The 23,769-nt window shown below is 56.1% G+C and overlaps 1 non-coding gene across 1 annotated transcript; it reads left to right on the forward strand.

Annotated features, from left to right (window-relative positions):
- The first annotated feature begins 16,494 nt into the window (after window positions 1-16,494).
- LOC125969709 (5S ribosomal RNA) lies at window positions 16,495-16,613 on the forward strand. The gene has a single exon (XR_007481703.1). It is a non-coding gene; the product is annotated as a 5S ribosomal RNA (ribosomal RNA).
- Window positions 16,614-23,769: the final 7,156 nt, after the last annotated feature.

Below are 23,769 nucleotides of genomic sequence, written 5' to 3' on the forward strand. Positions count from 1 at the left end.
ATTGTCACGTCTCGTCCCCAACTGCTCCACTATGTGTCTGTTGTCTTGGTTTCTGTCTGTGTGCTCGCCCCTCCCCTCCTGTGTGCCCATGATCAGTGTGATTGTTCCCACCTGCCTCTCGTTACCTGTCTTGTATAAAAGTCCTGTCTGCCCCTCTCTCCCTGTTGGATCATTGGTTTTGGTTTTGGTTTTGGTTGCTGTCGTTCGGTGTTGTCGTCCTGTCTTGGTGCCGTCATGTCCTGCTGTCTTCTTGTTCCACGTCCCGGTCAGTCAGTCAAGTTATTGTTTAAGTCATGTCAGTTTACCGAGTCTGTATTTTGAGTTGCTTCAATAAACCCTGGTCCAAGCTGCACTTGGTCGTCCTGCTCCATGCCACACCCGACCGTGACAGAATGATCCGACCATCACAACGACCAGCGCTTGGACCCCCCTCCACCACCAGCTCCCGCTGCGACGCCCGATCGTCGTCCGAGCTTGTTCCAGCGCCATGGGCTTGCAGCTGCCATCGGATCTTGCTCCAGCGACGCCGGACTCACGGCCGCCATCGGAGTTCCTCCCGGCACCATCGCCTCTGCGACCGTCGTCGTACTTCGCTGCCGCGACGCCGGACCCGCGGCCGCCATCGGAGTGCTTCTGGCGCCAGCGGCTTTGCGGCCGCGATCGGACTCTGGTGCCGCGACGCCGGACCCACGGCCGCCGTTCGAGTGCCTCCCGGCGTCATCAGACTCACGGCCGCCATCGGGCTCCACCCCAGCGTCGCAGGACCCGCGAACGTCGCCAGACATCCAAGCCAGCTGCGTCGGACCCGCGATCGTCCCTGGCTCCACTCCCACTGCTGCGGCGCGTGATGGCTTTTGCCGCCGCGCACAGTCCCGCCTTCCGAATGTCGCCGATCACTGTACGGACTTTGTGAGTGGCCGCCGATCGCGGTACAGACTTCCCAAGTCGCCGCTCCAGTGCGGTTGTGTTTCCCCGAGTTTCCGCGGAGTGCGGTTCTGTTTCCCCAGGTCGCCGCCCGTGTGCGGTTGTGTTCCCCAAGTCGCTGCCCGAGCGCGGTTCTGTTCCCCAAGTCACCGCCAGAGTGCGGCTCTGTCCCCTAGGTCACCGCCAGAGTGCGGCTCTGTCCCCTAGGTCACCGCCCGAGTGCGGCTCTGTCCCCTAGGTCACCGCCCGAGTGCGGCTCTGTCCCCTAGGTCACCGCCCGAGTGCGGCTCTGTCCCCTAGGTCACCGCCCGAGTGCGGCTCTGTCCCCTAGGTCACCGCCCGAGTGCGGCTCTGTCCCCTAGGTCACCGCCCGAGTGCGGCTCTGTCCCCTAGGTCACCGCCCGAGTGCGGCTCTGTCCCCTAGGTCACCGCCCGAGTGCGGCTCTGTCCCCTAGGTCACCGCCCGAGTGCGGATCTGTCCCCAAAGTCACCGCCCGAGTGCGGATCTGTCCCCGAAAACGCCGCCAGAGTGCGGTTCTGTCCCCGAAGTCACCGCCAGAGTGCGGATCTGTCCCCGCAGTCGCCGCCAGAGTGCGGATCTGTCCCCGCATTGCCGCCAGAGTGCGGTTCGGTTCCCCAAGTCGCCGCCCGAGTGCGGTGCGGTTCGGTTCCCCAAGTCGCCGCCCGAGTGCGGTGCGGTTCGGTTCCCCAAGTCGCCGCCCGAGTCCGGTGCGGTTCGGTTCCCCAAGTCGCCGCCCGAGTGCGGTGCGGTTCGGTTCCCCAAGTCGCCGCCCGAGTGCGGTGCGGTTCGGTTCCCCAAGTCGCCGCCCGAGTGCGGTGCGGTTCGGTTCCCCAAGTCGCCGCCCGAGTGCGGTGCGGTTCGGTTCCCCAAGTCGCCGCCCGAGTGCGGTGCGGTTCGGTTCCCCAAGTCGCCGCCCGAGTGCGGTGCGGTTCGGTTCCCCAAGTCGCCGCCCGAGTGCGGTGCGGTTCGGTTCCCCACGTCGCCGCCCGAGTGCGGTGCGGTTCGGTTCCCCACGTCGCCGCCCGAGTGCGGTGCGGTTCGGTTCCCCAAGTCGCCGCCCGAGTGCGGTGCGGTTCGGTTCCCCAAGTCGCCGCCCGAGTGCGGTGCGGTTCGGTTCCCCTAGTTTTTTTTTTTTTGGGACGTCGGGAGACGTCCCTTGTGGGGGGGGGTTCTGTCACGTCTCGTCCCCAACTGCTCCACTATGTGTCTGTTGTCTTGGTTTCTGTCTGTGTGCTCGCCCCTCCCCTCCTGTGTGCCCATGATCAGTGTGATTGTTCCCACCTGCCTCTCGTTACCTGTCTTGTATAAAAGTCCTGTCTGCCCCTCTCTCCCTGTCGGATCATTGGTTTTGGTTTTGGTTGCTGTCGTTCGGTGTTGTCGTCCTGTCTTGGTGCCGTCATGTCCTGCTGTCTTCTTGTTCCACGTCCCGGTCAGTCAGTCAAGTTATTGTTTAAGTCATGTCAGTTTACCGAGTCTGTATTTTGAGTTGCTTCAATAAACCCTGGTCCAAGCTGCACTTGGTCGTCCTGCTCCATGCCACACCCGACCGTGACAGACATCAACAACTTTCTTGGAGAAGGTCAGGAAGCTCCAGACAGCATCGTTTGACTTGTTGTGGACTGGGTGATGTCTGCAAGAAGAAACAGCAAGCATTCTGCGCAATAACCTTATTAATAGGTACTCATTAGGGAACGCATGATAACATATATATACAATTTATCTAACAATTCCTCCCTGTTTTATCATAAGTTCCCGGAAAACAACTCATCACCCATATGGCCACTTCAAAAAGATTTTCAGCCAAGGGATCACATTTCGCAAGAACTAACTTACACTCAGGAGGAAACTGAGTCATAATCGGCAAAGCTAGGGTCAAGAAACAAACCGGACAGGTTTACCACAATAGAGTCACCGACCGGGTCGTCACTAGAGAAGGAACCCGCGTCGATCGAAAGGTCATCCCTTTGGAGCAACGGGAAAGTCTCAGCTGGTGGAGAGATAGCAGTTGTAATTAGCCTGTTAATTAGGGATCGGAGACAAGGAATGCAACAACATCCACACAAGGTCAAAATGGCAGAGAAAACGGCAATGGAGACCAGGGCAGAGGAAACCAGGGTGCGGTACTTTCCGAACACGTTCAACCAGTCGGTCCAAACCTCTGTGTTCACCCCACTGTGCTCCTTCATCTTCCCGTTCAAGGTCCGCAGGCCCTCAAGGGCCTGGGACAGGCTTCCGCCGGCTGCAGTATTATTCGGAATAAACGTGCAACATTGCTCACCGAACATGGCGTAGACACCGCACTCTTTTGAGAGTAGCATGTCAAGGGCCATTCGATTCTGGAAAGCCATGAGGGAAGTAGCGGCCAGTTGGGAGTGGACCGCCTTGAAACCCGCCTCGGACCAGTTTCCAAGCCTCTGCACGTTGTAATGGACGTAGTTAATCCTGTCAACATTTTTGTTAATAGTACACCACCAACACAGGGCGGATTCAAAACCAGCTGCTATCTGATTCACCAGTTTATACTCATCCGGTACTCCTCTGGGAACACCAATGGCGTCTATCTACATTGGATTAGCCGCGCCCCGCCATTCGGCGTCTCGTTTCGTTCTCGGCCAGAATACGGGAACCACGGACTTAGCAAAAGATGTTCGATCATAAGAGGACATCGGCATCAAATGAACAGGTAGCAATAGGGTTACCAAATCGCAAATTCCGGAGCTGTTGAAAGGCAACCTATCATAAAGTTTGTTACTATTACACCAAAACCAAATATCACTACGAGCAATGGGCAAAAAAGGGGCAGTGACATTGGTCATGGACCCACACCATGGAGTAGGTAGAGCGCCGAGCTTCTCACCGGTACCAGGTAATCTAATGCAAGTAAAATTACCCTTAGCTACATAGAACGAAAAAAAAGGGGTTTATACTTTGTCATAGAGGCAACAGGGTAAACCTTATCACATTTAAAACAATCATGAGTGGGTGAAATGGATGAGTTTTACATTAAAGCAACAGCACACTTAGGAACTATATTTGCAGGTATGATTTTCAAAAGAGGTCTTGGACCCATGCATGCAATGCAACTGGTGTTAGCCATCTTTGCGGCCTGCTCAGCCAGAAGAAGCCAGTTGTTGGTTTGACCGCTTATTCCTGTGGAGGCTACAAAGTAGCTGTCTACATCAGTGAGGAGCATACTTGTGATTTTTGCTCCTGCTGACAGGGTGTAATCATTTGTAACGGGACGGTCAGCGATCGACATTGTTTCATTAAGGCAAATAGCAATAGGAAAGCGAGGATCGATTCCAGAGGACCAAGCCGACAGCTGAAAACCCCAACAAGAAGTGTTAAACAAGGTGGCATTTGGAGGAAGAATTTGACCATCAGTGAGTGTAAGAGACAAAAGGAGGCTTTTGCCCTGATTTTTCAAAGTCACTCGTTTAGCAAAGAACACAGCCTCTTCACTGGAACCAGAGAGCGGGGTGACCATTTCGAAACCTTTCAAACTCTTCATAGGTAAAATAATAGAAGAAGATGTATTAGGAGCCACAGTAAACATTAATGACTTATTGTAAGTCCAAGACAAAAGCCATGGTATGCAAGTTGGAACACAGACGGCTCCTGGAACACAAACAACACGATCAAAAGGGGATTTAGTGTCGCGCTTATGTCTAGCAATTTCTCCCCATGAGCCATATCGATTAGAATTAGCGTTGGTAGCTGCCTGAGAGAAGAATGTTCGAGGCTCATGGTACTCTATCCCTCCAAATAAAATAACCCCCGAAAAAACACAATGGTAACACAAACCAGCAAAAGCAACCAAAAACACATGGCAGACTTAGCGCAGGCCACAGCCTGATTAAAGCACTCACCAAATGACTCTCTAATGCTCATGTTTTTGGATCTCCTCAGAGTCAACACCCTGAGCTTCGGGTTGGTGTCTTGGAAATTGGCTTCTGCTAGCTTTCGTGTCAACCCTGGATCTTGGCACCAGGATCAGGCACTATTACCAGACTTTGCTCACCTTCCGTACTTTAGGTTGGGTCTACAGAGATCACCTTTTTACAATGAGATAAATGAATCCACGTGTTGCGTTCGGCTATTTTCAAAGCATTAGGTGTCGTGAGTAGTACCAAAAAGGGACCTTCCCACTTGGGTGAATGCCAATTCTTCCTCTTGATACTCTTGATCAAAACCCAGTCTCCCGGTACCACTTTGGGGTCTTCCTGCGGAGAAATGGGTTCATCATCAGTGTTATTGGTTAGATTCTTTTGACGTTCCAACATTTACTCATGTAATCAGCTAACGTGGCTTCCTCGGGGATCTCCCATGTGGTCTTGAACTGAGGAAGCCTGTAAGGTCTTCCAAACATAGTTTCATAGGGAGTTAGCCCTGTTGTACTTGTAATATTTATGTACATTTTGACCAGGTCTAAGCACTGAGCCCATGGTCGTTTGGTTTCTTCCATACATTTCTTTAATCTGTTTTTTATAGTCGCGTTAGATCTCTCAACAACTGATTGTGAACGATAGGAACAATGGTTCTTTAGATTTATGTGGAACATTCTCCCAATGTTATGCACTATCTGATTTACAAAATGTGGACCATTGTCGCTGTAAATTTTTTCTGGAATACCGTATCTTGGAATGATGTCTTTGCATAAGGCCTTTGCCACTGTGACTGCATCAGCATGTTTGGTAGGAAATGTTTCTACCCATTTAGAAAATGCGTCTATTATGACCAAACAATATTCTTTCCCTTCACATTTATGTAATTGGATATAATCCATATGTATTGTCTGAAACGGATACAATGGAGTCGGGAATTTCCCTCTCTGAGGTCTTAAATTGCCTTGTGGGTTATGTTTAGCACAGATCAAACACGCTCTGCAAAATTGTTTTGAAAAAGCTGCAAAGCCGTATGTTGTATAAATAGCCTCAACTTCTTTCACCATACCCCCCGTCGAGACATGGGTGACCCCATGACTCGAAATAGCAGCCCATTTGAACAAGTTATGAGGCAAGACAGGTTTGCCCAAAGGTCACACAAAAAGACCAACAGTGTTTTTAGTTGCACCCCGTTTTTCCCAAGAGAGCCGTTCCTGGGAGGGGCTCTGAGACTGCATGTCAAGCAACACATCAGGGGAGATGTGTGACATCGAATCATGAGCTGTGAGAGACGAGAGGACACGGAGCAGGCCTTCTGCAGCGGCCTTCGCGGATTTGTCAGCAAAAGCATTACCGAGAGAAACAGGATCAGAGCACGCAGTGTGAGCAGCACACTTGCAAACCGCTACCTTTAAAGGTAGCTGGACAGCGTCCAAAAATTGAGTCAGTAATGTGGAATGGGCGACGGGCTTCCCTGCAGAAGTTATCATGCCACGGTTGCTCCACTGCTGAGCAAAAACGTGCACTGTAGCAAAAGCATACATGACTATCAGCCCAGATAGTGACGGATTTGTTTGCAAACAATTTGCAGGCCCCAGTCAAAGCAATGAGCTCAGCGGCCTGTGCAGACATATTGGATGGCTGTTTAGCAGCCTCCAAAACCACGTCGGCAGTAACAATGGCATACCCAGTAAGGGTCACACCAGATTCATTTTTCTTAGAAGACCCATCAACAAAAACCACATGACCATCTGGCAGAGGCGTATCTTCCAAATCAGGCCGAGCCTTTGCAATTTGTTGGGCAGCATCGACACAATCATGGAATTCGCCGTCGTCAGGAAGGGGAATGAGAGTGGCAGGAATGAGTGTCGTGCATCTTTCAACAGTCAGATGCAGCTGAGACAGCAACGTAGCCATGCAGGAAAGATGACGTGCAGGCGACAGAAAAGTCACTCACTCACTCACTCACTCACTCACTCACTCACTCACTCACTCACTCACTCACTCACTCACTCACTCACTCACTCACTCACTCACTCACTCACTCACTCACTCACTCACTCACTCACTCACTCACTCACTCACTCACTCACTCACTCACTCACTCAATCAACCACACAGGTGTTAACTAATTCGCAATTGCATTGCAAGCAATTTAAACTCTAATGGAATATGTGGATGTCCATATCCGTTTCATCAAATTCCAATCCAACTTTACCTTTGTATAAGGCACAGGTGTCAAATTGTGCTTCATATACATGTGCCATCACTCGAATCGCAAATTATCTTCACTTTTAGTAATATGTAAAATTTCAAATATCAGACCAGTTTTTACTTGTCTGATTTGAAAGCGAGGTACTCGTCAGCTTGTTCCGCAGCCCCCACAATATGAGGCGCTCACACATCTACTCGGGTATGACAGTCATACCGGCCCTCCAAAAGAAGCCATGACTAAACCTCGGCCCGCGAACAAATGAGTTTGACACCCCTGGCACAAGGGCCTTCTCATTGATCAATCGCGTATCTTAAATCATGCTTTTCCTCCTTTGAAGCGACTATGTACTTCAAACCCCAAACGGCACCATTTTATAGGGAAAAAAATTGTTGAATTTATTCGTTGTCGACATAATACTGGTCGCAAATTTGCATGTAGAGCATTTTTGAGTTGTTGATCATAGACATCAGTTGAACACTCTTTCTGGTCTGTGTCTAAAGTCTTCAAACAACTTATCTTGTTTTTGTTTAGTCCGGCCAATGTCTGTGTAATTTGCTCTACGTTGAAATATTATTTCTATCCTGCAATAGTTGGTCAATTTGTATTTGTAATGGCACCTCGTTATATTCCAATGGACGGCCCTGGAGATCAAAAGGACTCCAGGTGTCTTTAACGCTTGCCCAATGTTTGGTTAAGGATGCCATGAAAACCTGTTGTACTTCATCACCTCTCAAATTATAGGAAGCAATGAGTTGTTTAATTTGGGGTACAAAGACGGAAAGGGTGGTTCGCTTTGCCAACATCTGTCTTTGTAATTTGATCATTTTTCTCATCTCCATTCATCACATTCTCAGCTGCGGTTTTTAAGCGAGCTCGTGCTGACACTGTGTCATCATCTTCCTGTCTGTGCAACAGCAAGTTCTTTCTTATCTTTTCTTTGTCTTCCTTATCTTTAGATTTTCCTCTCATCTGGGAAAATGAGAATGTAATTTTGCTTTTTAATTTTTAATTTTAAGTCCTGCAAAATTGCTATATCCTTACTGCACCGAGATAAACTGTTAAATATATCTTTAAAAATAAACAAACAAAAACAATCTATGCTCCTGCAGAGACTCTTCAAAATGGGACCCAAATGTCAGATTACAAATCAACCCTCCTCCTTCACTCTCACATTTTGTTGATAGAACAGTCTATTTAGCTAGACATTGTCATATCATACCAAATAATGGCCTGGAAATGAAATATAATGTTGTTGCTGTGGTCCCTCAAAACATGTGACTAGAATTTGGACAATTACTAACCCCCATCAATCGACAAATTATCTCCTCACTAAAGTCCCAGCCTGTTAACCTATCTGCATCAAGAAGACATTTGTAATGCAGGGGATAAGAGAATAACAAGAACACCTTAACAATAAACAAAATAAACCCAAACCACAATCAAAACCAAATAAACTAGGCCCATGACCTATGTAAACCAACAACGTGCAGAGAGAGGGTCAGTACTCCAAATATTTCCCCATTAAAATTTAAGCCTTTTTGTGTAGAGCACCATTGATTTCTAATCATTGACCTAATTTTATCCTTAATTCAATCCCAATCACGAATGCCCACTACTTAATACTTTACTTGGTGTCCTTTTGATAAAAAGTGTCACGTGCTGGTGTCACCGGCGACAGGACCACGCCCCCCTGTCAATGGAATCGCCGTCACCTGCCACGGGCTCATGGACAGCACTATATCAGCGCCGCCAGCGCAGACCTGAGTGTCAGTCTGTCCCTTGATGCTGCCTTGCTCATCAGTCCCGAAGCTACGGACCCGCTTGACTACTTGGAACCCCCGCAGAATCGTTTGTCCTCTCCAGCCCGATCGCCGCTCCAGCGCCCGCTGTTCCCATCATCCCCTTCTCCAATAAAGTCCGTCGCTACGCACTTGGCTGTACTGTCCGTTCCCTTACAGTACAGACTGACCAACGCTATGCAGCCAGCGAACGACGAGACGGCATTGAGTCGACTGGAGCGAGCCGAGACCGCCGTCAGCAGCCTGTCTGCCGACATCCGGCACCTGATCAAGGTTGGTCAGCAGCAACAGCTACAGCAGCAGGAGATGGCCCAAGCCCTCCAGAAACTGTCGGTGGCTGCGTCCCCGGCTGTCACGGTACCCCCGCACCGCTCGTCTGCCGAGGCCAGGACGCTCGTGGACGTCCCGGAGCCCCGCCTTGGCAACATCGAGAAGTTTAACGGCGATCCCAAGCACGTGAGGGCATTCGTGACGAACTGCCGCATAATGTTCAGCCTCCAGCCAATCACGTTTTCGTCGGAATCAGCCAAGGTCGGGTTCGTCCTAACCCACCTCACGGGCGAGGCGCGGCTGTGGAGCCTGGCCGAATATGAAAGGATGGCCCCGGCTTGCGATTCCTTCGACGCCTTTGTGGAGGAATTGCTCCGCCTGTTCGACCTGGGATCCGCCGCCGAGGACGCCGCCGAGGAACTGGCGACGCTGCGTCAAGGTAGCCGATCGGTCGCAGAGTACGCCCTTAAGTTCCAGACGTTGGCCGGCAGCAGCGGATGGAACACGCCGGCGCTCGTTAGCACCTTCCTAAACGGACTCGCTGAGTACATGAAAGATGGACTGGTTGCGTACGATCGCCCGCGAACCCTGAGGGGCGCGATGGACTTGGCGGCCCGAGTAGACCGGCGGATCCAGACGCGGCGGCGCGATCGGGAGAGGAGGTCCCCGCGAAACCCGTGTGGTCACATTCCTCCGTCTGCTGGGGACCCGCCAACCACACCACCCGCCGAGCCCATGGATCTGGGAGGGGCTCGGGTTCCCTCGGAGGAGCACCGTCGACGCCCCTCACTGGGCTTGTGTTTTTACTGTGGGGAGGGGGGCCATCGGGTAGCGGGGTGCCCGTTAAAGAGGCCGGAGCTCACGCGGCGTCGGGGGATCCGCGTGAGCTCGACCAGCACCGGCTCTCCCAGCCCCAGCACGCTCACGCTACAGGCACGCGTCCAGCTCGCGGCGGGCGACCAGAACGTGGCGGCCTTGGTGGATTCCGGCGCGGAGGGGAACATCATGGACATTAGCCTGGCACGCAAGTGGGGTGTCGGCTTCCTCCCTCTGAGCCCGTCTATTCCCGCACGTGCCATTGATGGCCGTCTGATCGGCGAGGTGGCTTTCGTGACGGAACCAATTAAGTTACTGCTCTCGGGCAATCACCACGAGACCATCCAGTTTTTTCTTCTCTCCCTCCCAGGACAGCAGCTCATACTGGGGCACCCTTGGTTGCGGCAGCACAACCCGGTGCTGGACTGGGAGGTGGGGGTTGTTCGGCAGTGGAGCGAACGCTGCCATCAGGCGTGCCTGAAGGCGGCCACCAGCCCACTCAGCAGAGCCCCGCCGAGGTACAGTCCCGACATCCCCAATGTCCCAGCGTTTTATCACGAGCTCAAGGAGGTTTTTAGTAAAGCCAGGGCCACTTCTCTTCCTCCACACCGGTCCTACGACTGCGCTATCGAGCTGTTACCCGGCACCTTCCCTCCCAAAGGACGCGTCTACTCCCTGTCCGCTCCTGAGCGCCGGGCTATGGAGGAATACATCCGGGAGTCCCTGGCAGCCGGTATCATACGACCGTCCTCTTCACCTGCGGGAGCGGGGTTCTTCTTCGTGAAGAAGAAGGAGGGCACGCTACGCCCGTGTATCGACTACCGGGGACTAAACGAGATCACTGTGAAGAACCGATACCCTCTGCCTCTTCTGTCTTCCGCCTTCGAGAGCCTTCAGGGAGCCACCATTTTCACCAAGCTGGATCTTCGCAACGCCTACCACCTAATCCGCATCCGGGAGGGAGACGAGTGGAAGACGGCTTTCAACACCCCGAGCGGACACTACGAGTACTTGGTGGTTCCGTTTGGGCTCACCAACGCCCCAGCGGTTTTCCAGTCACTGATTAATGACGTGCTACGAGACATGCTGGACAAATTTGTGTTCGTTTATTTAGACGACATCCTCATTTTCTCACGCTCGCTCCCTGAGCACATCAAGCATGTACGGGCGGTGCTGCGCCGTCTCCTTGAGAATTCGCTCTACGTGAAGGCGGAGAAGTGCGAGTTCCACGCCTCCTCTGTCAAATTCCTCGGCTATGTGGTGCGTGAGGGATCCATCGAGATGGACCCTGGGAAGGTGCAAGCGGTCACGTCATGGCCTGTTCCCGAAACACGCAAGCGACTGCAACAGTTCTTAGGGTTCGCGAACTTTTATCGCCGTTTTATCCGTGGATACAGCACAGTGGCCGCGCCCCTCACCTCCCTTACCAGCCCCGCCTCCCCGTACAAATGGACGGAACGGGCAGAACGGGCATTTCAGGAGCTTAAGAGGAGGTTCACATCCGCTCCCATCCTCAGGGTTCCCGATCCCGACAGACAGTTCGTGGTAGAGGTGGACGCCTCGAACGTGGGTGTCGGGGCGGTGCTGTCTCAACGTAGCCACCAAGACGATCGCCTCCACCCGTGCGCCTTCTTTTCTCGCCGTCTGTCGGCCTCGGAACGAAACTATGACATCGGGAATCGGGAGCTCCTCGCCGTCAAGTTGACCTTGGAGGAGTGGCGGCATTGGCTGGAGGGCGCCACCACTCCGTTCATCGTCTGGACCGACCACCGCAACTTGGAGTATCTGCGATCGGCCAAGAGGCTGAACGCAAGACAAGCACGGTGGGCTCTGTTCTTTGACCGGTTTGAGTTCTCTCTTTCCTATAGACCGGGTTCCCGTAACGCGAAGGCGGACGCCCTGTCGCGTTTGTTTCCTGGGGGGGAGGAGGGACAGGGTCCGCCTCCCACTATCCTCCCGAGCTCAGTTCGGGTGGTGGCTCTTACATGGGAGATCGAACGCCAAGTGGAAGCCGCATCACGCGATCAACCCGGCCCCAGCAACTGCCCGGAGGGTCGCCTGTTCGTCCCTGAAGGTCTGCGGTCGTCCGTGCTGCAATGGGCGCACGACTCACGCCTGGCCTGTCATCCCGGCGCGGCACGCACGAGGTACGTGGTGGCACAGCGTTTCTGGTGGCCCACCTGGCAAGTGGACACCAGCGATTACGTCAGAGCCTGCTCAATTTGTAACCGCTACAAGACGTCTACTCGTCCTCCGGCCGGGCTGCTTCAACCCTTGCCGGTCCCCCAGCGTCCCTGGTCTCACCTGTCGATCGACTTTGTCACGGGCCTCCCCCCCTCTGAGGGAAACACGGTGGTCCTCACGGTGGTGGACCGTTTTAGCAAAATGACGCATTTCATCCCTCTGCCTAAGCTCCCATCTGCGAAGCAGACGGCGTCCATCATGGTGCGGGAGGTGTTTCGCCACCACGGTCTCCCACAGGACATCGTGTCAGACCGAGGACCTCAATTCGCTTCCACCTTCTGGACGGAGTTCTGCCGACTCCTCGGCGCCACGGCCAGCCTCTCCTCGGGGTTTCACCCTCAGTCCAACGGTCAAGCGGAGCGCCTGAACCAGGAACTGGGCAGGTCTCTCCGATGCATGGCCGCCGGGGACCAGCGCGGGTGGGTCCAACAGCTTCCCTGGGTAGAGTACGCTCACAATTCCCTCCCCAGCTCGGCTACTGGACTTTCGCCTTTCCACTGCGTCTTCGGGTACCAGCCACCCTTGTTCGCCCACCAGGAGCGTGGTGCGGCGTGCCCGTCGGCCCAGGCTTGTGTCCGCCGTTGTCATCGCGCCTGGGCGAGGGCCCGGGTCACTCTTCTCCGCTCTGTTTCAGGCTACGCCCGCCAGGCGAACAAGCACCGGACACCGGCTCCGGAGTACAGAGTGGGGCAGCGTGTGTGGCTCTCGACGCGGGATTTGCCGCTGCGAGCAGGATCCCGCAAACTGGCGCCCCGCTTTGTTGGACCGTTCCCTATTCAGAAGGTGATTGGCCCGGCCGCAGTCCGTCTTCTCCTTCCAGAGTCCATGAAGGTTCACCCCACGTTCCACGTGTCCCGTGTGCGGCCCATCCATGAGAGCGCGTTGGCGCCGGCGCCCGTTCCGCCGCCGCCGCCCCAGCTCGTTGAGGGGGGCCCGGCTTACGCTGTCCGCTCCCTGCTCCGATCGCGGCGGCGCGGTCGTGGTCTCCAATACCTCGTGGACTGGGAGGGTTATGACGACGCGCACCGCTCCTGGGTTCCGAGCCGCTGAATACTCGACCGTTCGCTCATCACGGAGTTCCATCGCTGCCATCCGGACCAACCGGGTCCTCGGCGCGGGCGCCCGAGGAGGGACGAGGGGAGGTCTTGCCCGCCGGTACCGGGGTCTTCTGCTCCCGCGTCCGTCGATCCTGCGTCTGGCGAGGTGTCGGACGTTTCGGCGGTGTGCTGACCCCCCCACCTGGTCGCCCGGGGAATTGCCTTCCTTTTTTGTTTTTTTTGTGTTGTTTTTGGTTCCTGGGGACGTCGGGAGCCGTCCCTTGTGGGGGGGGGTTCTGTCACGTGCTGGTGTCACCGGCGACAGGACCACGCCCCCCTGTCAATGGAATCGCCGTCACCTGCCACGGGCTCATGGACAGCACTATATCAGCGCCGCCAGCGCAGACCTGAGTGTCAGTCTGTCCCTTGATGCTGCCTTGCTCATCAGTCCCGAAGCTACGGACCCGCTTGACTACTTGGAACCCCCGCAGAATCGTTTGTCCTCTCCAGCCCGATCGCCGCTCCAGCGCCCGCTGTTCCCATCATCCCCTTCTCCAATAAAGTCCGTCGCTACGCACTTGGCTGTACTGTCCGTTCCCTTACAAAAAGTGCCCCCCTTGCAATGTTGTTTTTAACTCTAAGTGTTTCAAATCTTTGACTTGTCCTTACATGTGTCCTTGTATAGTCTTATGTCATAACGAATCAATAATTTAATTTTATCCAATACTACAATGTATGTTCTCTCCTACTCTCACATTTTTATGAGGGCTGGGCACTCTCCTCGTTGGACGAGTTTCTGACCGCAACCCTCAGATTATTCTATCATTTCTAATTTTTACATTTAACAATGCAAATCTGATAAACCATTGTCTAGCACACCGCTTTCGTGCACCAATTTAACGCAATTCCAACCTTTATAACGAACTGATACACAAAGACAAACATACACAGAAACAAACACACGGGCCCACAACATAGACATGACAATCTTCCCAGCTGATAACAAGGGTGGGGGGAGCAACTGAAGTGCGGAGAGCCTCGCCACCGCCACGTCACATAATGCAATCCCCTCTGTCCAAAATATGCATTTGTCAAGATATTTTATATTGTCGGTGCCGACCCATTGCATTTCAATTCATGTCGGGGTAGCGGCTTTTGTTTGCTATTTGATTTTCCCATGGTTTATTTCTCTAAATTTCGGAGTTGGCAATTCGAATGGCACCTACAGTGTCCTAAAGCCAACTTTATTCACCGGACAGTGGTAAAATATTCAATGAGTGGTAAGTCTCCTTTCCTCTGCTTTTACACAAAACCACTGTTTACATAAAGGAGAGCTCAAATGAGATCACTCTCAGTCAAACCATACACACACACACACACACACAATGCGCATCCTTATCGTCTCACAGGCAAGCAGGGGAGTCCGCCCTCCCGTGGATCTTTACAAAATCTAAACTCTTTAACCTTCCTATTGTGTAAGAAAAACTTATTTTTGCCTTTTTCTCAAAGTAGATATAAAACCTATCTTTTCATTGATAAAGAAGCCAAACCAGCTAAACAAGAGTTAAAAAAAAAACAAAAAACACCCCAGATGGCAGCAGAAAGCTAACACATTAGGAAGGTTAACTAGGAGGCCCCACGACACCTCAGCGGAATTTAACTGCTCCAAATTACCTGTACTTCTTTAGAAAACAGATGGGTCCGCTCTCCCATGGAATTTAACTGACTCATCAGTCAGGGGACTCCATCATCCCAGCGGAATTTAACTGTTTCTAATTGCACTTGATAGGGTCTAGAATTGTCAAGGTTTTAAGTGACCTCTTGTCACTGCACTTTCATTACTTTCAACAGAATCAAGATTCGTACTCACAGTCTGCTGGGCCTTCTCCTCGGATGATCTCGTCAACCACTCCGGCGTCCAACCGACTGATCGAGACAGCCCCGTGAAAAGGGTTTCTCTATCTATATGCCTTGGCCAAGGACTTGTCCTGCGTCGAAAAGTCGGCCGGAACCCCGAAATAGGTCTTTTGAGATCCCGGACGAGCCCCCAAAAATCTGTTAGGTTCAGAATCAGCAAAAGGATCAGCAGACAAAACCAGTGAGGCAGAATGTTGAGTCTTTTCTCGCGAGGAGTGCATTCAGACTTACATCAATCCAACTACACTAAAGGTCTTGTTTACACTCCTCTCTTTTTATTCAGGAATGCCCTACCTACAATGTGAGACTAGCCCCTGATAGGTGGGGGGGAAAGCGTGGGCTTTGTCTCATGAGAGAAGAAACGAGATTCTATGTGAAACTAGAAGTCGCAGACAGGATCCCATGAGAAACGAAAAGTGTGCAAGGACAAAATACAATGGGAAACAAAGTAGTCATGTGAAAAGAGTGCATAGACAAAATGACATGTGCAGACATCAACAACTTTCTTGGAGAAGGTCAGGAAGCTCCAGACAGCATCGTTTGACTTGTTGTGGACTGGGTGATGTCTGCAAGAAGAAACAGCAAGCATTCTGCGCAATAACTTTATTAATAGGTACTCATTAGGGAACGCATGATAACATATATATACAATTTATCTAATACCTACATTGTGTGGCGACAGCCATAGCATTGCAGTTCACGTTTTTACCGCTAGAGGACAGACTATGTACAGTGAATAAAGAGCATGGCTCCCTGTGAACTCAAAGCAGCAGTCTTTACTTGTAAAAGAACCCAGCACAACACATTGCGCTTCCATGTAGTGTTTTTACCTTTTTCATGATATTTATTTTGATACAGCCAAATGCAGGTTTTGTGCACTTCACTTTTCCGTTGGGCATTCGCGTAGAACCCTATTCCAGTTACGGCCAGATTCTTTTAGACTAGTGGTCCCCAACCTTTCTTGCGCCACGGACCGGCTACGCGTCAGAAAAATTTTTGCGGACCTGCCTTTATATATATAAATAAACAATAAATCTATATAAATAAATACTACATTTATAATAAATATATATAAATAGGATTAAATAAAATGATACGACTGGCATAAAAACAAATATAAACCACATAAAAATAAAAGTCACCATTACGTTGAATTATTGGGAGCACCGAGCTTGTTTCTCAGAAACGAGCCGGTCCCATCCAGGCGTAATCGGAGACAATGAAACCCGAAGTGGTTAAGGTTTGTCTTTTAATGCAGGATGCTTGGTCTCCATGTGCCGAAGCAGTTTTGAAGGCTTCGTTGGCTTGCTCGCTAGTTTCAGGGGCGATTGTGTCTATAAAATGCAAAATGTTGGGTCACCTCACGGCTTACGGCCATACTACCCTGAGAACGCCTGATCTCGTCTGATCTCGGAAGCTAAGCAGGGTCGGGCCTGGTTAGTACTTGGATGGGAGACTGCCTGGGAATACCAGGGGCTGTAAGCTTTTTCTTTTTCTTATGTGCACTTCAAGCTCTTTTTTTTGTTTGTTTTTTCTTATGTGCACTTCAATCGTTTAAGCCAAGAACTTTTTACAGCACCCATCACGAATGGCATTCGGAAACTGCAAGCCTAGTTTGAACTCCGACACTGAAACTACAATACGAGTTCAAAACCTCTATGTACAGTGAATAAAGAGCATGGCTCCCTGTGAACTCAAAGCAGCAGTCTTTACTTGTAAAAGAACCCAGCACAACACATTGCGCTTCCATGTAGTGTTTTTACCTTTTTCATGACATTTATTTTGATACAGCCAAATGCAGGTTTTGTGCACTTCACTTTTCCGTTGGGCATTCGCGTAGAACCCTATTCCAGTTACGGCCAGATTCTTTTAGACTAGTGGTCCCCAACCTTTCTTGCGCCACGGACCGGCTACGCGTCAGAAATATTTTTGCGGACCTGCCTTTATATATATAAATAAACAATAAATCTATATAAATAAATACTACATTTATAATAAATATATATACCGTATTTGCCGGTGTATTGGTCGTCCTTTTTCGATCCAAAATCGACCGAAAAAAATCGACCTCGACTTATACACCGAGTCATAAAATTTAACTTCGTATTCATCGCTTCAAATGTGATGGTAACCAAGGCCGTTTCTCATGCATCTCATTGTGCGTTGCACTTAGAAAATTTGAAACGGGCGGCGTGCGCGAGTGCGCGGCCCGCTGGAAGTCGAATGAGGCGCCGCGACCACCTCCGCGGTGCTTATAAACAGCCGATCCGCTCGGCGGGGGCTATTTTCGGCCACTTGGCTCGTGCGCACGGCCTCCCGGATGTGCCGGGCGGGTGCGCGAGCTCGCCGGCCGCTGGAAGTCGAATGAGGCGCCGCGACCACCTCCGCGGTGCTTATAAACAGCCGATCCCCTCGGCGGGGGCTATTTTCGGCCACTTGGCTCGTGCGCACGGCCTCCCGGATGTGCCGGGCGGGTGCGCGAGCTCGCCGGCCGCTGGAAGTCGAAAGAGGCGCCGCGACCACCTCCGCGGTGCTTATAAACAGCCGATCCGCACGGCGGGGGCTATTTTCGGCCACTTGGCTCGTGCGCACGGCCTCCCGGATGTGCCGGGCGGGTGCGCGAGCTCGCCGGCCGCTGGAAGTCGAATGAGGCGCCGCGACCACCTCCGCGGTGCTTATAAACAGCCGATCCGCTCGGCGGGGGCTATTTTCGGCCACTTGGCTCGTGCGCACGGCCTCCCGGATGTGCCGGGCGGGTGCGCGAGCTCGCCGGCCGCTGGACGTCGAAAGAGGCGCCGCGACCACCTCCGCGGTGCTTATAAACAGCCGATCCGCTCGTCGGGGGCTATTTTCGGCTACTTGGCTCGTGCGCACGGCCTCCCGGATGTGCCGGGCGGGTGCGCGAGCTCGCCGGCCGCTGGCAGTCGAATGAGGCGCCGCGACCACCTCCGCCGTGCTTATAAACAGCCGATCCGCTCGGCGGGGGCTATTTTCGGCCACTTGGCTCGTGCGCACGGCCTCCCGGATGTGCCGGGCGGGTGCGCGAGCTCGCCGGCCGCTGGAAGTCGAAAGAGGCGCCGCGACCACCTCCGCGGTGCTTATAAACAGCCGATCCGCTCGTCGGGGGCTATTTTCGGCCACTTGGCTCGTGCGCACGGCCTCCCGGATGTGCCGGGCGGGTGCGCGAGCTCGCCGGCCGCTGGAAGTCGAATGAGGCGCCGCGACCACCTCCGCGGTGCTTATAAACAGCCGATCCGCTCGGCGGGGGCTATTTTCGGCCACTTGGCTCGTGCGCACGGCCTCCCGGATGTGCCGGGCGGGTGCGCGAGCTCGCCGGCCGCTGGAAGTCGAATGAGGCGCCGCGACCACCTCCGCGGTGCTTATAAACAGCCGATCCGCTCGGCGGGGGCTATTTTCGGCCACTTGGCTCGTGCGCACGGCCTCCCGGATGTGCCGGGCGGGTGCGCGAGCTCGCCGGCCGCTGGAAGTCGAATGAGGCGCCGCGACCACCTCCGCGGTGCTTATAAACAGCCGATCCGCTCGGCGGGGGCTATTTTCGGCCACTTGGCTCGTGCGCACGGCCTCCCGGATGTGCCGGGCGGGTGCGCGAGCTCGCCGGCCGCTGGAAGTCGAATGAGGCGCCGCGACCACCTCCGCGGTGCTTATAAACAGCCGATCCGCTCGGCGGGGGCTATTTTCGGCCACTTGGCTCGTGCGCACGGCCTCCCGGATGTGCCGGGCGGGTGCGCGAGCTCGCCGGCCGCTGGAAGTCGAATGAGGCGCCGCGACCACCTCCGCGGTGCTTATAAACAGCCGATCCGCTCGGCGGGGGCTATTTTCGGCCACTTGGCTCGTGCGCACGGCCTCCCGGATGTGCCGGGCGGGTGCGCGAGCTCGCCGGCCGCTGGAAGTCGAATGAGGCGCCGCGACCACCTCCGCGGTGCTTATAAACAGCCGATCCGCTCGGCGGGGGCTATTTTCGGCCACTTGGCTCGTGCGCACGGCCTCCCGGATGTGCCAGGCGGGTGCGCGAGCTCGCCGGCCGCTGGAAGTCGAATGAGGCGCCGCGACCACCTCCGCGGTGCTTATAAACAGCCGATCCGCTCGGCGGGGGCTATTTTCGGCCACTTGGCTCGTGCGCACGGCCTCCCGGATGTGCCGGGCGGGTGCGCGAGCTCGCCGGCCGCTGGAAGTCGAATGAGGCGCCGCGACCACCTCCGCGGTGTTTATAAACAGCCGATCCGCTCGGCAGGGGCTATTTTCGGCCACTTGGCTCGTGCGCACGGCCTCCCGGATGTGCCGGGCGGGTGCGCGAGCTCGCCGGCCGCTGGAAGTCGAATGAGGCGCCGCGACCACCTCCGCGGTGCTTATAAACAGCCGATCCGCTCGGCGGGGGCTATTTTCGGCCACTTGGCTCGTGCGCACGGCCTCCCGGATGTGCCGGGCGGGTGCGCGAGCTCGCCGGCCGCTGGAAGTCGAATGAGGCGCCGCGACCACCTCCGCGGTGCTTATAAACAGCCGATCCGCTCGGCGGGGGCTATTTTCGGCCACTTGGCTCGTGCGCACGGCCTCCCGGATGTGCCGGGCGGGTGCGCGAGCTCGCCGGCCGCTGGAAGTCGAAAGAGGCGCCGCGACCACCTCCGCGGTGCTTATAAACAGCCGATCCGCTCGGCGGGGGCTATTTTCGGCCTCTTGGCTCGTGCGCACGGCCTCCCGGATGTGCCGGGCGGGTGCGCGAGCTCGCCGGCCGCTGGAAGTCGAATGAGGCGCCGCGACCACCTCCGCGGTGCTTATAAACAGCCAATCCGCTCGGCGGGGGCTATTTTCGGCCACTTGGCTCGTGCGCACGGCCTCCCGGATGTGCCGGGCGGGTGCGCGAGCTCGCCGGCCGCTGGAAGTCGAATGAGGCGCCGCGACCACCTCCGCGGAGCTTATAAACAGCCGATCCGCTCGGCGGGGGCTATTTTCGGCCACTTGGCTCGTGCGCACGGCCTCCCGGATGTGCCGGGCGGGTGCGCGAGCTCGCCGGCCGCTGGAAGTCGAATGAGGCGCCGCGACCACCTCCGCGGTGCTTATAAACAGCCGATCCGCTCGGCGGGGGCTATTTTCGGCCACTTGGCTCGTGCGCACGGCCTCCCGGATGTGCCGGGCGGGTGCGCGAGCTCGCCGGCCGCTGGAAGTCGAATGAGGCGCCGCGACCACCTCCGCGGTGCTTATAAACAGCCGATCCGCTCGGCGGGGGCTATTTTCGGCCACTTGGCTCGTGCGCACGGCCTCCCGGATGTGCCGGGCGGGTGCGCGAGCTCGCCGGCCGCTGGAAGTCGAATGAGGCGCCGCGACCACCTCCGCGGTGCTTATAAACAGCCGATCCGCTCGGCGGGGGCTATTTTCGGCCACTTGGCTCGTGCGCACGGCCTCCCGGATGTGCCGGGCGGGTGCGCGAGCTCGCCGGCCGCTGGAAGTCGAATGAGGCGCCGCGACCACCTCCGCGGTGCTTATAAACAGCCGATCCGCTCGGCGGGGGCTATTTTCGGCCACTTGGCTCGTGCGCACGGCCTCCCGGATGTGCCAGGCGGGTGCGCGAGCTCGCCGGCCGCTGGAAGTCGAATGAGGCGCCGCGACCACCTCCGCGGTGCTTATAAACAGCCGATCCGCTCGGCGGGGGCTATTTTCGGCCACTTGGCTCGTGCGCACGGCCTCCCGGATGTGCCGGGCGGGTGCGCGAGCTCGCCGGCCGCTGGAAGTCGAATGAGGCGCCGCGACCACCTCCGCGGTGCTTATAAACAGCCGATCCGCTCGGCGGGGGCTACTTTCGGCCACTTGGCTCGTGCGCACGGCCTCCCGGATGTGCCGGGCGGGTGCGCGAGCTCGCCGGCCGCTGGAAGTCGAATGAGGCGCCGCGACCACCTCCGCGGTGCTTATAAACAGCCGATCCGCTCGGCGGGGGCTATTTTCGGCCACTTGGCTCGTGCGCACGGCCTCCCGGATGTGCCGGGCGGGTGCGCGAGCTCGCCGGCCGCTGGAAGTCGAATGAGGCGCCGCGACCACCTCCGCGGTGCTTATAAACAGCCGATCCGCTCGGCGGGGGCTATTTTCGGCCACTTCAAGATTCAAGATTCAAGAGTTTTTTATTCGCCATGTTTGAGCGTGCCAAACAAGGAATTTGACTTCGGTAAATCACAGCCTCTGTTCAACATTTAGGTGACTAACAACAACACTCAGGACATGTGAAGAACGAAAGATATTCTCAAACACCCCCTGATCTTAAACTCCCAAGAGGGCAAGGAAAAACTCAAAACTCCAGCTAGGGGAAATGAGAAACCTTGAGAAGAGACCACAGATGGGAGGGTCCCTCTTCTAGGATGACCAGGCTGCAATGGATGCAGAGAGGACACATAGTACAAAAAAAAAAGGTGTGGCAAGCGGGATGTTATTGCACAGTAATGACTCTGAGACTCTAAGAGTGGTGTGAGTTCATCAGAGCGACAGCCTGGGGGAAGAAGCTGTCTCTGTGTCTGCTGGTTGTAGTGTACAGAGCTCTATAACGGCGTCCGGAGGGGAGTAGTTCAAACAGGCTGCAACCTGGGTGCGAAGGGTCTGTTGAGATGTGCTCGTGCGCACGGCCTCCCGGATGTGCCGGGCGGGTGCGCGAGCTCGCCGGCCGCTGGAAGTCGAATGAGGCGCCGCGACCACCTCCGCGGTGCTTATAAACAGCCGATCCGCTCGGCGGGGGCTATTTTCGGCCACTTGGCTCGTGCGCACGGCCTCCCGGATGTGCCGGGCGGGTGCGCGAGCTCGCCGGCCGCTGGAAGTCGAATGAGGCGCCGCGACCACCTCCGCGGTGCTTATAAACAGCCGATCCGCTCGGCGGGGGCTATTTTCGGCCACTTGGCTTGTGCGCACGGCCTCCCGGATGTGCCGGGCGGGTGCGCGAGCTCGCCGGCCGCTGGAAGTCGAAAGAGGCGCCGCGACCACCTCCGCGGTGCTTATAAACAGCCGATACGCTCGGCGGGGGCTACTTTCGGCCACTTGGCTCGTGCGCACGGCCTCCCGGATGTGCCGGGCGGGTGCGCGAGCTCGCCGGCCGCTGGAAGTCGAATGAGGCGCCGCGACCACCTCCGCGGTGCTTATAAACAGCCGATCCGCTCGGCGGGGGCTATTTTCGGCCACTTGGCTCGTGCGCACGGCCTCCCGGATGTGCCGGGCGGGTGCGCGAGCTCGCCGGCCGCTGGAAGTCGAAAGAGGCGCCGCGACCACCTCCGCGGTGCTTATAAGCAGCCGATCCGCTCGTCGGGGGCTATTTTCGGCCACTTGGCTCGTGCGCACGGCCTCCCGGATGTGCCGGGCGGGTGCGCGAGCTCGCCGGCCGCTGGCAGTCGAATGAGGCGCCGCGACCACCTCCGCCGTGCTTATAAACAGCCGATCCGCTCGGCGGGGGCTATTTTCGGCCACTTGGCTCGTGCGCACGGCCTCCCGGATGTGCCGGGCGGGTGCGCGAGCTCGCCGGCCGCTGGAAGTCGAAAGAGGCGCCGCGACCACCTCCGCGGTGCTTATAAACAGCCGATCCGCTCGTCGGGGGCTATTTTCGGCCACTTGGCTCGTGCGCACGGCCTCCCGGATGTGCCGGGCGGGTGCGCGAGCTCGCCGGCCGCTGGAAGTCGAATGAGGCGCCGCAACCACCTCCGCAGTGCTTATAAACAGCCGATCCGCTCGGCGGGGGCTATTTTCGGCCACTTGGCTCGTGCGCACGGCCTCCCGGACGTGCCGGGCGGGTGCGCGAGCTCGCCGGCCGCTGGAAGTCGAATGAGGCGCCGCGACCACCTCCGCGGTGCTTATAAACAGCCGATCCGCTCGGCGGGGGCTATTTTCGGCCACTTGGCTCGTGCGCACGGCCTCCCGGATGTGCCGGGCGGGTGCGCGAGCTCGCCGGCCGCTGGAAGTCGAATGAGGCGCCGCGACCACCTCCGCGGTGCTTATAAACAGCCGATCCGCTCGGCGGGGGCTATTTTCGGCCACTTGGCTCGTGCGCACGGCCTCCCGGATGTGCCGGGCGGGTGCGCGAGCTCGCCGGCCGCTGGAAGTCGAATGAGGCGCCGCGACCACCTCAGCGGTGCTTATAAACAGCCGATCCGCTCGGCGGGGGCTATTTTCGGCCACTTGGCTCGTGCGCACGGCCTCCCGGATGTGCCGGGCGGGTGCGCGAGCTCGCCGGCCGCTGGAAGTCGAATGAGGCGCCGCGACCACCTCCGCGGTGTTTATAAACAGCCGATCCGCTCGGCGGGGGCTATTTTCGGCCACTTGGCTCGTGCGCACGGCCTCCCGGATGTGCCGGGCGGGTGCGCGAGCTCGCCGGCCGCTGGAAGTCGAATGAGGCGCCGCGACCACCTCCGCGGTGCTTATAAACAGCCGATCCGCTCGGCGGGGGCTATTTTCGGCCACTTGGCTCGTGCGCACGGCCTCCCGGATGTGCCGGGCGGGTGCGCGAGCTCGCCGGCCGCTGGAAGTCGAATGAGGCGCCGCGACCACCTCCGCGGTGCTTATAAACAGCCGATCCGCTCGGCGGGGGCTATTTTCGGCCACTTGGCTCGTGCGCACGGCCTCCCGGATGTGCCGGGCGGGTGCGCGAGCTCGCCGGCCGCTG

This window comes from Syngnathus scovelli, chromosome 5 (genome assembly GCF_024217435.2).
Source record: "Syngnathus scovelli strain Florida chromosome 5, RoL_Ssco_1.2, whole genome shotgun sequence".
Classification (NCBI taxonomy): Eukaryota; Metazoa; Chordata; class Actinopteri; order Syngnathiformes; family Syngnathidae; genus Syngnathus; species Syngnathus scovelli.